At 38.9% G+C, this 15,578-nt stretch overlaps 1 protein-coding gene across 9 annotated transcripts in view; it reads left to right on the forward strand.

Moving 5' to 3' along the window:
• The window catches only part of RALGPS2 (Ral GEF with PH domain and SH3 binding motif 2), a 157,057-nt gene that overhangs the window by 36,082 nt on the left and 105,397 nt on the right, over nucleotides 1-15,578 (forward strand). Inside the window, exon 1 of one of the 9 annotated variants that reach the window (XM_064454472.1) lies at nucleotides 12,672-12,746. The exons of 7 other annotated variants lie outside the window; for them this stretch is intronic. The gene's annotated coding sequence lies outside the window, so the exon portion shown is untranslated. Of the gene's footprint in view, nucleotides 1-12,671; nucleotides 12,747-14,640; nucleotides 14,750-15,578 lie in introns of those variants that run through there. One more of the 9 variants, XM_064454470.1, reaches the window with a different exon arrangement.

The following is a 15,578-nucleotide window of genomic DNA, read 5'->3' on the forward strand; positions in this document are numbered from 1 at the left end:
TATTTGCGGCTTTTTCTGTATTTATGGTTCTCCTAATGTTGGTAGAAGTGCTTTGCTTACAGGAAGAAAAGCGCAATCTTTTGGAATTCATAATTGGCGTCTTCTCTAATGCAGAGGAGGCTGATGCTTTTTAGCATAACGATCCTCAAAATAAGAAATAACATCTTGGAAGAGAAACCAGTCTTGCTTAGGTTGGAGATGCCATTTGCAAATTGTGTTCTTTTTTTGGGGATGGGGATGGATTGAGCATACATTTGGGTCCCAGAGTGAATGATGTTGTTTGCTTCATTCCTCAGTGAGGGAGCTGGCTTACGTGGCAGTCTCTGTGGTAGAGTGGCCCCACTGCCTGCTATTTGATAGCTTTGTCAGATTTACAGTGTTTACTAGCCACATGCAGCTCAGCTGGAAAGCCCTACTCTGTTTATGAAAAACTAGATTCTTATATTGGAAAGATCTTGTAAATCACTATATGAAGATTGCATTTAAATTGGTAGCTACGTTTGCTGTTTTCACTGAGGATTTTTTTTTGTGTTGTCTTGGAGGCAGCGGAAGATAAGTTTTGTGTAGCTTATTAAAGTCTCTTGGCTTTTAAGTGATAAAGCTGTTTCAGAAGCGTACCACCTGCCAAAATAACACTAACCATGTTGTGGCTAGTGACTTCAGTGATACTTCAGCAGTAAGGTACCAATACTCTACTTGTGATGTGGCAGGCTCTCCTTTATGTGTAAATAACATTCCTGACCAAAATGGACCCCCCCAACTTGGCAAGCTGAATATGAAACTAATAGAAAATGAAAGTATTTTCAAAGTGCAGGCAATGTATTGGCTTTTTCAGCCATTCATTTAGCAGGTAAGAGGCAACTCACTTCCTGGTTGTATAGAATGGGGAAATGAATTACTAATTCATGTGGTTTTTCTTTTTTTTGTTTTTTTTTTAACTATTCACTAACACGGATGATCTTGGCTTTGAGACAACACTAAAACATCTGAACTTAGTTAAAATACATTTTTTCAATGGTGAAAGAATTTATTAATGTATTTTTCTTTCATCTAATTATTTGTAGTTCAGATTTTCCAAATTCCAGTTGAATCTCTCACTGTGGTGACACCATGAAGTGTTACAGTATCACTGAGTATCAAAACACAGTGAAACGTCTTGTCAAACACATAGCAGGGCTAGGATAAGTGGGTGCAGATAGGGCTGTGTTCTCTGTCTTTGCTTCTGCCCCTCCATGATACCCATCTGATCTGCTGTTACTTGCGCATTGGACTCTTATCTCACAACATGAATAGGAAAGAAAAGCTGGGACCTCTCCTGGATTGTGGCCTTCCATCACCAGTACACTTCATTTCTTGTTCTGGGGTCTACAGGTGTTCTCACCTCTGAACTTGTGAATGCATGTTGGCAGTCTTGTCTCTGGTGGTTTTTCAGGAAGGACAAAATGGGCTGTGATCTACCTCTGGTGCTTGTTAATGTTGGAGGGGAGAAGCCACATGAATAACATCATCTGGGCCAGCTGAATATCCACCACAGTGCTGCTTTTCCTAGCTAGGCGAATGTACCCATGCCATGAGTTGATTGCTTGAAGTGATGCGTTTAAAAAGAGCTTTCTGTGACTGTTCTGCAGGATATTCTTTGTACTTATTTTGAAGTAAAATTTTTTTGTTGGAGGCTTGAAGCCAAATTTTACCAGATCTTCCTAGAAGGAAATAAGGGGAGAATCAAATATGAAAAAAGCTGAGATCTGTTTGAACATGATGTTTATCCACACTCTTTGGAATCGAAAAAATTTACATAAAATTCACATCATCGAGAAAGCAAAAAATGAAGTAGATTGTGTGGTTTGATTCTGCTTGGTCACAATATTTGGATATACTACTTTTTTCTCTGAATCTAACACACTGTTTTAATTAGATTGTTAATGCCTTTTGTTTTCTTTAAAGTACAGATTCAGAATACTTTAGGGGGGGACACCTGGGGGTCATCTAGTCCACACCGTTGCTCAGGGCATGGCAAAGACAGTTTATTAGTAGAACTGTTTGAAAATACTGCAAGGTAAAGTACTCAGTTTCTGAACCAGGAATCAAATTAATTCTGTGCTGCAGTATTGCAGTGATAAGGTAACTTGTCTTAAACTCACAATAAATGGGCATTAAAAATGCACGTGATTCTGCACAACAGGGTTCTCCACCTGGCAGCCTATGGGCTGTGATCTGCCTCTGCAGGGCAATAAAACGTCCTGCTGGCAACTGGGTTCCCTGTCCAGCTCTCCCAGCTCAGTTTGTTTCCCAGCACAGCTTTTTCTTCTTCCCTGGGCTTTTTTTTTGTAATTTCAAGCAAGGCTACTCCATGTTTGGTGTGCAGCGTCCACTTAATTTCTTATGGTGACAGATTTCCTTGTACCTCCAGGACAAGGATGGTTTAATGTCAGTAATGATGAAGCAGTATCAAATCCTTGTCCAAATTGTAACTTAGGCTATTGATTTCAAATATTTAAAAACTCTGAACCTTTCAGTTCTTTGTATTAGTCATGGTTTTTCTTTTCATGTGTTTTCCTCCTGCTCAAGGTGAATCTTGTGTGACAGCAAAAAAGCTTGTTTTGGCCAAGCTGTGTATTTATTTGGGTGGCTGCATTTTTTTAAACTAAAATTCTTAAGGCAACAATACAGGGCATGACAGGGTCTCAAAGAAGTGTTGTATTTTCATTTAGATGAGGTGAAGAACTAGCTTTCATTTGTTAGTCGAGAATGGCTACTCCTGGCTGCTTAAGAGTAAGCCAGTGCTATTGATTAGTCTGGGTCAGAAGATCCCCTCTCTGTAGAAGGGGAAAAAAATTATGAAAAAAATTTAGGACAGAACTCCTGCAAGGCTTTCTGCCAGAACTTCCTGCAAGAGAACAGAAAAACTTACCTGGTAGGTGTTTTAGGATCTGAGGATCCTTAGCTTTTGTTCTAAGTGTGACTTCCCCAAGATTTGCACTACTCCTTTGTTTTAGCACTGTGATGGTTTTGGTCATCCTAGAAAGGAAAGCAAAGCGTTTTCTCATCAGTGTGCTAAGATGAGAGACTTCAGCTGTTTGTACTAACTGAAGTAGCCGTTTATAGTGGATTTTTCTGGAAGGTGCCATTCTGTGAGCTTTTTAATGGTATGTTTAACATCACTTAATGGTCACATAATAATGTTTTTTGTGTTCCTAGCTGAGACACCTGCCATCTCATGGTGTGGACTTTCTTGCATTATAGCATTCTAGATTTACTTTGTATCAGTTAAAAGATTAACACAAAGATGAATGTAATTTTCTTTTTAGCTAAATGAACTGTTCAACAGCATGATTTCCTTAAGAAGAAATACTGTTATCTGCTGTAAGACAGTGGATTTACATTCAAAACACCATTCTTCTCCAAACCTCTGTCAAAACTATTCTGTGTACAGGCTCTCTCTCTGTCATTGCTCTTGGACCCAAGTTTTCAGCTTGCACATCTCTGCACTTAAATAAATTTTTAATGCATTCATCCATTGATTTGGCAGCAATGGACACAGCTGCACTGCATAAGCTGAAGGATATGTTTGAGTAATAATTATTAAGTGACCCACTGAATATCTCAAATATCCAAATAGAATTTGGATAGGATATCACTTGTGAACTTACTGTGCTGAGTTCATAGTGCTGGAATAATCTTCAAAATCCTGCTTGACAGACTGTATTGAAGGCATACTGGAATCTTTGTGGGGGTGGACTTTGTGGCAACCGAGAGTAGCCATTCTCCACAAACAAATGAAAGCTAATTCTTCACCTCACCTAAATGAAAATACAACACTTCTTTGAGACCCTGTCATGTCCTGTATTGCTGCCTTAAGAATTTTAGTTAAAGGAAAAAAAAAAAAGAGCTGGACTTGACTCCTAAATTGTCAAAAGATCAGCAAATGCTGTTATTCTGTCAGCAGTTGCCATGCTCTTAGAGGCATATGAAAATTGCAGGATTCCTCATGCTTTCCGTGAGATCTAGAAGATGCTTGCCCCTGCTTTGAGCATGTTTAGCTGTTCTCACTTGGCTTAAGTGTTTACAGCCTTTCTGTGTCTATCAAACCATGCAATCAGCATTGTGCGTACACGTGCATCTTGTCTCTTAACTTCTTGAATGCCAGTAAACTGTGTCCAGGTTTGTGTTCTCCTTTCCTGGCCTGTTGATCATATTGCTACTTAACCCAGTGTAGAGCGAAAGGGTATATGCACCTGTTTAGCAGTTAGTGATTTTTGCATTCCTCATTTGAAGCATGGCTCACGGACAAAATAGCATGCCTCTACCTCGTTAGGAAGTAAATTGAGAAATTATTTGATTTCCTTGGTCCCTGGATAGTTTAAAGTTGCCATGTGTGCTGTAAAGAATTTTTATCATTAACCTTTCCTGTGCAGTTTGTCTCTCTTCCTATTTTGTAGCAAGAACTTGAGGCTTGCCTTTACTACCGGTAGAGGTATACAAATGTTTTTGCATAGTTGATTCTCATGCTTTGCCACCTATGCTCTTCACATTGATGCTTGTGCTACATCTCATTATCTTTTTGATGTCTTCTGGAAAACATTGCATTCCACATCAGTTATACAAGTTCTACAAGCTCTGTAGATATTTATTATGTTATTCCTTCTTTGGAGCAGATCCTTTCATCAATAATGTAGATAGATGGCTTAGAAATAGCTCCAGCAGGGCTCTCATTTATGCTGTCCATTTACCTGAAATCGCATTTAGGTTTTCCTGGTGATTCAGCTGTTGTTGTTAATGCTCAAGTTGTAAGGTTCCAGGCCTTCAAATAAATTCCTGTCTGCCTTAAGTATCTAAAGAGACGAGATTTCCCTGCAATATCCTCTAAGTTTCTGTTTTGATAACAAGAAAAAAGTCTGATACCATCTTAAAAATATGCTGTCCTCCTTCATGAAAATGTTCACTCTAAATTATTTCAGTTGAAGTAAATATATGCGTAGTCTCCAATTTCAGGTGCTTTGAGTAGGTCATTGACACCTGGTTGGGCCAGCTGACAAATCCTCTGTGGATTTATCTGGTTGTTCTTAAACATTTAAAATAAGGTCCCAACATCCATTTGGCTTGAGTCCTGGATTTGTGTGAATTAACTTGGATTTGCTCAGATTCTGTATCATGTTTTATTAGGCAGATGCTTTGGTGGTCAGCAGTTATTGACTGGTCTTGGGTGAAGAAAAGTATTTAATATTAAACTATTGGTATTTGGGTCTTTACCTGCTCGCTAATTAGTCGCCTGATTTCCTGAGGCCCTTCCAAAGGGAGTTAGGAATGTGGGAAAGATGTGGATGCTTGAGTGGATAACAAACCGGTTTGCTTATAGAAGTCGGATACTCTGTTTATGGGAGTGTGTCAAGTCAAACACGGGATAGTGGCACAGGCAGGAAATCCAGTTCTCTTCCCTAAATGTCTATTGTAGTTCCACATAACAGTCATCATACCAAATATAGGCAATTCATATGCTGTTAGATATTTTTCCTGTTAGTGCCACTTCTATAGCAACAGTGCAAACTTCCGTATTGATGAATGATGTTAAAAAAAGAATTATTATAGAGAACATGGTTGAAATGTTGTCATCGCAGGTGTTATTGACAAGGACTGTACTCATCTCTCTCAAAGCTGAATTTTAAAACACTAAAATATCGTCTTGTTGCAGAAGGTCCTCACTGTCTCCTAATGGCTTTTGAAAAACAACAGTAAAATGATCTCTCAACCGTATTTTGTTCTTAATGAACGGTAAAGTGAGGCATACTGTGTGGGAGGAGTTTTGCTGCCTTTTTCCTAAATGTAAACCTTCGTTGCCTTACTGTACGAAGAGTGTGCAGGTGAGGCAGGTGTATGTACCGAGTCTCTAATTCTGTGGATTTGGAAGCTGTTACTCAGCAACAGCTGGTACTTCGTCATTTCTTGCTCGTTAAAAATCTATCCTAATATGTTTTGATAATCTTGTTTTTGATTTTGACTCTAGTGCTTAATGCCTACAGAAGTGTATTCAATGGCTTGCATGGATATTTGAATTTTCTTTACATCCACATGTGAAGTTTAGGTTTACAAAGAATATTCAGTCTAGACCCTCAGTTTTTATCACTGGTTTTTCTTGTATGTGCTTTTGTGGTGATTGGTGACAGAGTTCCTGTAGCCCATTGACAGTAACAAAGCTCATGCTGTCAGTTGTCATCTCTGTTTCATAACTTGCAAGTGTGCAGTTGCACATAAAATTTTATTTAAATATTTTTTGTAAAGCTTTTTCCTGTGAAGTAGTTTTTCTACTCCAAGAGAAGGTATGCCACACACATGGGTCCGTTTGTAGATGGTTATGATTTTTCTTCAAGTTTGTCCTCTGCTAGAATTTTTGTTTTAAATACAGCAACATTAAAAAAATTAAAAACCATAAAACTAAATATAAAAGGCAACTTCTGGAGACTTTTCACAGTGAGCGTCTTGTGATACTTTTGCTGATGTACAGTCTATAATTCTTCCCTATTCATGTGGTGGTTGCATTATCCAGAAAAAAAGCAAAACTGTGGATCTGAGTAACTCTGAAACGAATATTTGGATCCTGAAGTTCATGCTAGCAGCATTCAGTACTGCACTGTTCCATGCTCCTGAAGTATGACTTCTCTGTTCAGAATGTTGTCCACAGATGTATTCTTCCTTTGTGAGTTCCACCAATACCCTGCCTGCACACCTAACCTATAACAAAGATATTTTGCAAACTGAGCATCAGTTAATAAACATGACGTCAATCATTTACTACTACTCTTGTTTGCAAACAAAACTGATAGCTACATAGCCATGTGGTGGGAGTCTTGGAAAAGCCAGTTGTGGAAAGGTTATAATGTTAAAGAATTGCCTAATTAATTAAAAGTATCTGCTTCTAGTTTAAATCATTCCTATTTATTTTCTTCTCTCTTTACTTCTTATTCATCGAAATAAATATCAGTAGTTGCTCTTTCAAAAATGTCTTTAGGTTATGATTTCTCATGTTTTGTGTATTTGGGGCAAGGTGGGATCCTCTTCCTGTTCCTGACTAAGCAAGCCTGGATTTCTTTTTCAGATACCCGAAGAAATGTTGCTCAAACAGGCTAAACTGTCAGTAGGCTTGAATTCTGGAGAGGGAGACTGAGGAGGGCAAAACCTTATTATACTTGATATACTTACTTCCTGTGCTAAAATAATTTGGTTCCCTAATACTTACTGTTTTGGTGTATGGGAGGAAAAACAAACCATACATTGTAACTTCAGATGTTCAGTCCATTCTGACAGCGACTGTGAAATAATTGCCAGATCCAAAGGAATAAAACGTTGTTCTGTGCAATGTCCTTTCTAAAGAACTACGAAACAGAATAGAGACTTGTAGGTGATCTCTGAAGAAAGAAGCTCTGGGAACCTGATAATTTGTAAGCAGTTTGTGAACAGAAGCTTCTTCAGCCTTTGTGCAGTTATTTACTTAATGAACCTACATTTTTGTCTTTCAACTCAAACTCTGCTGGAGACATCTTTTGTTGGAAGAAAGTAAACCTCTTGCCACCCCAGGCTAAGCTGAAATAGCACGTACACATGCCCACATTTTTGGCTTACTGCATTTGTTGCCTGCAATGATTCTTCCCTTCTGCTTGATTCATGCCCGCATTGTGTGAGGGCCAGGATCTGCTACTGCTTGCAGCTGTGTACCCGTGCTAGTGCTAAAGTTTGTTGCCTTGTGCTACGGTGTCTACCAGTTAACTCTTGGCTCTGAGTCAGTCCAATGAGTGTAGCTGGCTTTTGAGTGGTGGAAGACAGAATGGTAAGGATCTCCTTCCTATTTCTGTGTAATTGATTTTAAAAAACTTAAATTTTGAGCAGAACTTCTTTCATTGTTTTTGCAAGTTGATTACAAACTGAGCTAATAGTTTGATTTCTGTAATAGGATTTGGTAAACAAGTAGCTTGTGTCCTGGAGAAGGATATTCTCCTGGATTTTTGAGGTTTTTTCTTTATCTCATCTGAGGAAATGGAAGCTACATGTTGTACCAGTTCTTGAGATTAGAGGAGAGCACCGGGTACTGGAGCACCGTAAAGAAGGTATCTTGATAGCTGGAAACTGAGAAAGATGTGAATAAGACAGAGCCTTACTATGTATTGCCTTAATGTTATCTCTCTTTTTCCTCTCTCTCCCTTCCCACCCGAAGCCGGAGAATGAGGTGCATAAAAGCAGCAATAAATGATTTTGTTGTCCAGAACGTGAGTGCACATATAGTGCTCTGTGGGTAGTGTTGTCTTAAAAAAGAATAATAATTTCCCTTAATTGTTTGTCCAGGTGAAGCCTTTTCTAGGATAAGAGAATCTAAATCAAGGACCATATTAAATTAAAAAAGAGCTTCGTTTAAAAGCTTACTTGTCAAACCTAATAACATGGGTTTTTGTTCTACTTGTTATTCTGTGGATTCTAATTTCACCTGTCTTGGAGCTTAAACAGCTGGTACTACTGTGACTGTTGTGCAACAGATGCTTAGGGAAAGAGTGGATGTGTGACATAACTTTGAGTGGTTGAGTTGTATGAGTACAGAAGTGCTTTGAGTTTGCAGCAGGACTAATCAAACAAATGGAAAAAGGAGTCTGTTACTGGGTTAGCTATACTGACAGTGCAGGTGCCATATGACACGATTTCTCTCAGGAAGGAGTCTGGTTTTTTAGCTTTTAGTTCTGTTTTACGGAAGCCATTACAGGACCCAACTGCTGTACTCTGATTTTGAGCACAAATTTACATCTTATTCAAACTCCTTATTTGTCCTTCTGATATTTAAACATGGCAAGTGTATCCTTGTGCAGAATTCTGTTTGTTGGCATAAGCAAGCTGAGGTCTCCTTTTTTGCAGTGGAGTTTTCGGGGAACCTGGAAGCCCTTCTCTGCGTATATTTTGTTCAAAAATCTTTTGGAAGCCAGGTGACCAGAGCTGCATAGAGTACAGGATGAAGGTCTCTTGTGAAATATTTTGAGAGATTTGTCCATAACTAAAGCAGACACCTTGATCTCATGTGCCTGCTTCATGCTTTCAACATTGGTATCAGTTGTTTCCATCTGATAAGCTGAAATTTGCAGCAGAAATTCTACAGGATCAACCCAAATGATCCTTTAATTTGACTAACTTGCATTTTTTCATTCTTCTGTCCATTAGGTAGTTTTATTTGTCCTGTATTATGTTGCTTTCCTGTCTTTCCAAATGTTTTATCCTTCTAACATTTGTACTGGTGTTGCATATTTAGTAACTGTCAGTAATCTCTTCTTAAACTAATATTATGTTCTTCTATCTGTTTTCCTCTACCCCATGCATGTCTTCTCTTATCTCAGTCTTTGCTAGTGGCAGCTTATCAAGTGATTTGCCAGGATTCATGCTTCTGATTGGAGACTTTGTAGTATGCGAAAATTTAGGCCTGGGATTTGATTAACTTCAGTGATAATATAAACCCATCCTCCTGCAGGAAATTTAAGTTACTTGTGCTTTTATTTAATCTGTATTTTGGAAGCTTCTGTTTTTATCAGTTTTGCTATTTTACATTACCTCTTAATATTATCATGCTTACTGAAAACTGAATTAAAGCAGGTGTTCAGGTGGCTTTCATTTTTCTTTTTTAATGATGTACACATTATCTTTATTCTTACAGTGCAGTAACCTAGTTGGGTTTTTTGATTTGCTGGGTGTAAAACTGAAGAATATTGTTTGGAAGGTGCAATTTGGTTTGACTTGAGAAAGTCGTCTTCTGTAGTTGGATGAACATTGTTTGCCTTGTTGCCAATTCCTTGCTGAGTTTTTGCTTAATTATGATGCTTTTGCGTGTGGTGGGTTTTGTCTGGATGTGAGATGTGGGTTTTGTATTTTTTAATGTGTGTTGGTTTGGCTTTTTAGCAGTTATCCCTGCTTTTTGCCTTTCAGACAAACTTTTTTCCTATCTTTAGACATGTTTCTAGTTTTACTATCTGTATATAGCTCCTGTGGACTCTGAGAGGTTCTGATGAGAAGTAGTTAATAAAGAACAGTGGCTTCTGGGCAAGAGAAGGAGGCAATGCATTTCCCTTTAAGTTAGGAGCATTAAAAACCTGGTGGTCTGCTCAGAGTACCTTGGATTTTTTTCCCCACTACAGTATTGTAATGACTCTTGTTATCACCGTGCAGCTTTGTGCTGCTTCACAAATCTTTCCTGTTGCAGAACAGACAACATGCAGCCTGGCAAATAAGTGATATTTTTTTTTCTTTAGTATTGGGTAGTATGTTCTTTTGCTAACACCATCCTTAGGTACAGAGGTCTTCTAGGCATATTGAGGTGCACATGCACCAAACTGCAGGGAAGAACTGTGAGTGTGATCAGCCCCTTACCCTGGTGGCAGATGGCATGAGTACTTGTATATGTTGGTGGTAGGGCACTTTGTCTTCCTTACTTAACCTTCCTTGGCACCTGTGTGCCCCCGGGACGTGTTGAACCACTTCCAAACGTTAGCTTGGGTGTGTGGCAGCTTGTATGCAGCTGGGGTCAGTACAGTGCTGCTGTACAGCAGGACATCTGGAACTTCACCTGCCACAGACCAGCAAGAGGCGTGCTCGGTGTGTGAGGCGTCTGTGCTGGGCCTTGGGTCAGCAGAATTTCCTGTATCCCCACCTGCTCGAGGTGCAACACATTACCGAAGTGAGTCTCACAACATCTCTATAGTGATCTTATGGGAAGTGTAATGCATATTCTATTAATCTAAAAAACCAAAAACCCAGAATCAGAATAAAGGGTATTTCATAACCGTATGCCTTCTAAAGATTCAGGGAAAAGTACCTGGAGAATGCATTCAAATGTCAGCATCTTAACGTTACCATGTTCTCAGTATTGTTGAATTTACTCTGGCCATATTGTTGTGAATTTTTAGCAGAGAGATACTATCTCAAACCACAGAGAGGGGGAAGCGCGCAAGAACCTAACATCCAAAACAAGAAACATTTTTGCGTTCTTCATGTAAGGTGGGAATTACAGTGTGCAAAAGGCTCTTTCTTGTAGTCCTTTATGGTAAGGAGCTGTAGATTAATTGGCCTATTTTTGTGTTTAACAATTTCTGATCAAAAGGGCAGTGGCACTTCCAAGATACAGAAGTGATTCCACAAAGTACTTCCAGACAGAAGGATCCGACTTGGTGCATATTAGGCAAATGTCACAGTTGCTTGAAGAACTTGAATTTCTGTTTCACTGAACCTTATGCCTTGTGTTCAGTGGTTAGAAGCAATGTTAATTTAGGAAGTGCCAAGCAGTGCTAGAAAAGAAATACTTTTAAGAATCAAAGGGCTCAGATCCGGAATTAGAATTCAGTCAGTGGCTCCAAGACTTCACTGAAGTGTCTTGAGGTCTGGCATGGAATAGTTGAATCTAGCTAGCCTGTACGATGCATGGGGGAGTGAAGATTCAGTGAAGCCCAATACACTTCTGTTCCTTATACAGAAAGAAATAGTTTTTTCTGTACTGTTTGTCAAATACCAATGAGAGTTTCCACAAGATCAGGAGCTCAGGTTGGTTGAATCTGGAACTGGTCTTTTGGTTCTTACAGTGCTTTAGTCCCCAAAGTATTTGGTCGTGGCTTTGCATTCATAGTTGATGATTAATCCATGCAAGGCACTTGTGTTTTCTTTGTGGGGATCTGTGATCAAAACAACTGACATTTTGTACTGACATTATGAATACGAACAAAGAGAATCTTGGTCATCCTGACTCTTGAGCCATTTGTAAAATTGTACTGGGGCTATGTTTCCTCAAAGCTTCTGTACTGTTTTGGACAAAAAGTTTTAAATGCAATTTTAGGGTTTTAAAATGCTGTTTGTACAGTATATTTTTGGGATGGTGTTTGACCTAAGCTGAGACAAGAATATCCCTGGATTCTGCTGCGGAAGGGAGTCAGGCTTAGGTGTCCTGTTAAGCACTTGTCAGAGTCCAATACTCTCTGACCAGGTTCTTGAGATATTCCACACATGGAGGGTGTAATGTTTAATATTAGATTTACTATTTGAAGTTAGTTGATGTTACAGAGGATTTCTGATTTAGCAGAGTGATAGAAAATATACTGAAATCACAATACAAATGCAAGTTAAATGGAGCAAAATACAGTATTTGCAATATGCAGTACCAATGTGATCCTTGTTACTGACCTCTAGAATATGCTCACTGTCACGATGTTGGGTGTCCCCAGTCACCAGGAAGGCATACATGGGTTGAAGACAGCTCAAGCCTGTTGCTGTCTTTGAAATTCCTTTGTGAGTAGTTTAATTTTTGTACTCTGTGTTGGGCCGAGCCATGTACTCACTCCCCCCATGCTGCTCTAGCTAACTGAGGGAGACATCCACTTTTTTAATGAACTCAGGGAGAAACATTTACACCACTAGCTGATTCACTCAACTGTAATAGTCAGATGATCTGCTCAACTGACATAGCTGTTTATCTAAAACAAAGGCCACCCTCTGGTCCCCTTTGTGCTGAGATAAAGACAGCTTCTTTGCAACAGCTGTGGTCAGTAACACCCTGCAGTATTCGGAGCTTCATGGGCATGTTGCCCTTGCTCATCTTCATGGAACTGCCTTCCATTTTGGGGGTTTATAGGTCAGTCACTGTAATGGAATGATCATCGAATACAGCCTTGGGTGAATTTGCAGGAAAAGTCACTTGTTGAAGACGGGAGAATCAGCTTAGACTAGACATTTTCATTCTTTGGGTATGATGATCTTTTTATCACTATTCTTAGTTTGCTTTTTACTGTACAATATGCTTGGCATGAAGAGGTAAGAAGATACCATATAGTGTGTTCAGGCTTCAGGTTGGCATAAATGTATGCTTAAGTATTTTATGCGTCATATAAAGCACTTTCAATTCCACATCTAATGCGTTTCTGAGCACAAAGGCATTTATTAAATTGAAGAGGAGAAACAGACTGGAAGTTTGAATTCTATATAATTCAGTTTTTGTAATTGGATATACAGGGTATGCAGTGAAAACTGTGTGACTCACTACTGCAGTAGTGAGGACAGTTATTTCATGTATCCAGCTGTGGTGTTCTGAACAGCTCTGCTGTTGATCGCTTTCTGATATTGCTGTTTATTACTTCTTTTGGTGTTGAGCAGAAGGGTAGCACAGCAAGCAAATAATTTAATTATTCCAGTGTTAAGATTTTTTCAATATTTGTCTTAAATGATACACTGGCCAAAAGGGCTGCTGTGACTTTTCATTGTTATGGGAGTGGTGATGTTCTCATGTCTCATGCAGCTTTCAAAAGTACATTTAAAATATGTTGCAAATTCTGGAACTTTACAGTTGATAAATGCGAGTTTATAGCATTCTGCCCCTTACTGTATCTCCACAAAGTGGGAAAAATTATAAATGTGGTCAAACATACTATTTTAATGCAGCAGTAGGTACAAAATTAACATTGGGTGGACAGCTTTGTTATGATACGGCCTCACTGGCAGACGTTATATTTTGTAATCTTCATTTCCTTTGCAGCAGGGTTTTTCTAAGTGATTTTCTATTTATTTAAAAAAAAAAACCCAACATATTATGTGCTTCCTTGGAGTCTTGTCTCAGCATGGTGGCTGGTTTCAACTGTATTTGACTAAGGGACAGAGTAGTTGCAGTTCTCATCACAGTTTCTACCCAGAAAAGGAAAAGCCGGATCAGTGTGCACCACTGCTGTACCCTCCGGGTACAGTCCTCTAAGGTGGAAAGTCTACCACAGGGTTGCCAGGCTCACCGATCCCATTTAGCCTGCTGTTAGGTGAATGAGCTTGTGCTGTGCTCAGACAGCACAGGAATAAGAACCTGTCTGGTACTCAGAATGGGTGGGCAGATGCAAACAAAACTCATAATAGTTTAGGAAACAGGTAGCAAATTGGAGCTGTTATGTTAAAGGACCAAGGGTAAGGCTTGAGAGAGTGCATTAGGAAATGGGGTGGGGGGAAGATGCTAGGGCCTGTGGGTTGTGTGAGACATTAGGAAACTCGTCTTTAACCCTGTTGCTTATAGAGGAAATAGTTCACTCTTGTTTATCTTTCGTGATATGCATACTTTTTAAAAATAGCATCACCCACATCCCTCCACAAAAAAACCCCAAACCCACAAAAAATCCCAAACCAAAGCAAAAAAAAAAAACCCAAACCACCAAAAAACCCCATAAACTTCAGTTTTCACTTTTCCTTGGTCAGAAACACTTCTTCCCTAATTCTCCCACTTGTTGCGCCCCCCCCCGTTAGTTTGGGTAAAGGAACAACTGAAGTGTATGTAGGACAAGGGTCAAATGTATAACCTTCCAATTAAGATTGGCTTTGTATGATACATTTACAGGCCATATAGTGATGGAATTGTGCCAAGTGCCAATTTTCCTTATAATTACAGTGGTTAAAAAACACAAATTTTTAAACAGTAGGTTTTTTCAGCATAGAGTAAGACTAAATTGGGACAAGTGTACCATTTTGAACATGTGGAGGCCCTGAAACTGGTTTTGGAGATGTGACACCTCTGTCCTCTAATGTCACTAAATAATGAAAATTATGACACATCAGTTACAGTTTTATTTCCTTGTTTTTCAGTTCAGTAAATAAAAAGTCTCTAGAAAAGAGGCATTGGGGAGTTGACCATGTGGAAATATTCCACACAAGATAATCTGAAGGGTAATTGAGAAAGGAAAGGACAGGACAGCAGTGACACTCACAAGCTGAAGAGGAGGTATTTTTCCCTTCGTATGGTCTGCTAGTATAATACCAGCTAAAATCTAAGTGCAGTAAGGTGGTTTTAGTGAAGGAAACACAATTTTAATTGTAGCGTATGGACTGGGAATATAATGTTAAAGTGAAATGTAGCATCTTCTGTCCTGTGAAGGAGACGGTCCCATCAGTTAAAAAAAAGGATAGAATGTGGATGGCTGTTCTGAACTGCAGAAGTACAGCTCAGTGTAGTTCAGATGGGGACTACTAATACCCAAAAATATGTAGGAGCTATAGTGTTTGACTGAAATTTGCAGTGTGGCTCCCATTCGGTTGCCTTCCTTTCTGTATTGCATTCCTATAATTATGCTTTGAAGTTACTTCTTTTTTTTAAGGGTATCTTATTTAGATGTTGCAGTCTCTTGCCTTCCAGGCTTATCTGATGTATGTTTTTAGATCACTTGGAGATGGAGCTTTTTTGATTAGTTTATTTTGTTTATTTCATTACACAGAGGTCTTAAGTATGAGATCTGTAATACTCTTATGTGGTATTACTCTGTTACCTGTCACTTACCTTCTCCATTTATATTTCAGACAATGTAATAGTTCTGAGTTAAACTATAAACCTAAAGTGAATTTCATAAATAATAACTTCAGAAAACAGTCATGCTTGTTATAAACATAGACCTATGAAAACTGATTTATAATCGTTTTCACACTAGAGGGCACTAACATCTTATGAAATTTAAGCCCAAACTAGTTTTTACTCTCTCTGTAACACCAGTATAGGGTAGTCTTACTGTTTTTGTACCGGATGCCAAAGGTTTCAATTTCTTTGCAGCCTTTTATCT

Source organism: Phalacrocorax carbo, chromosome 6 (assembly GCF_963921805.1).
Source record: "Phalacrocorax carbo chromosome 6, bPhaCar2.1, whole genome shotgun sequence".
Classification (NCBI taxonomy): domain Eukaryota; kingdom Metazoa; phylum Chordata; class Aves; order Suliformes; family Phalacrocoracidae; genus Phalacrocorax; species Phalacrocorax carbo.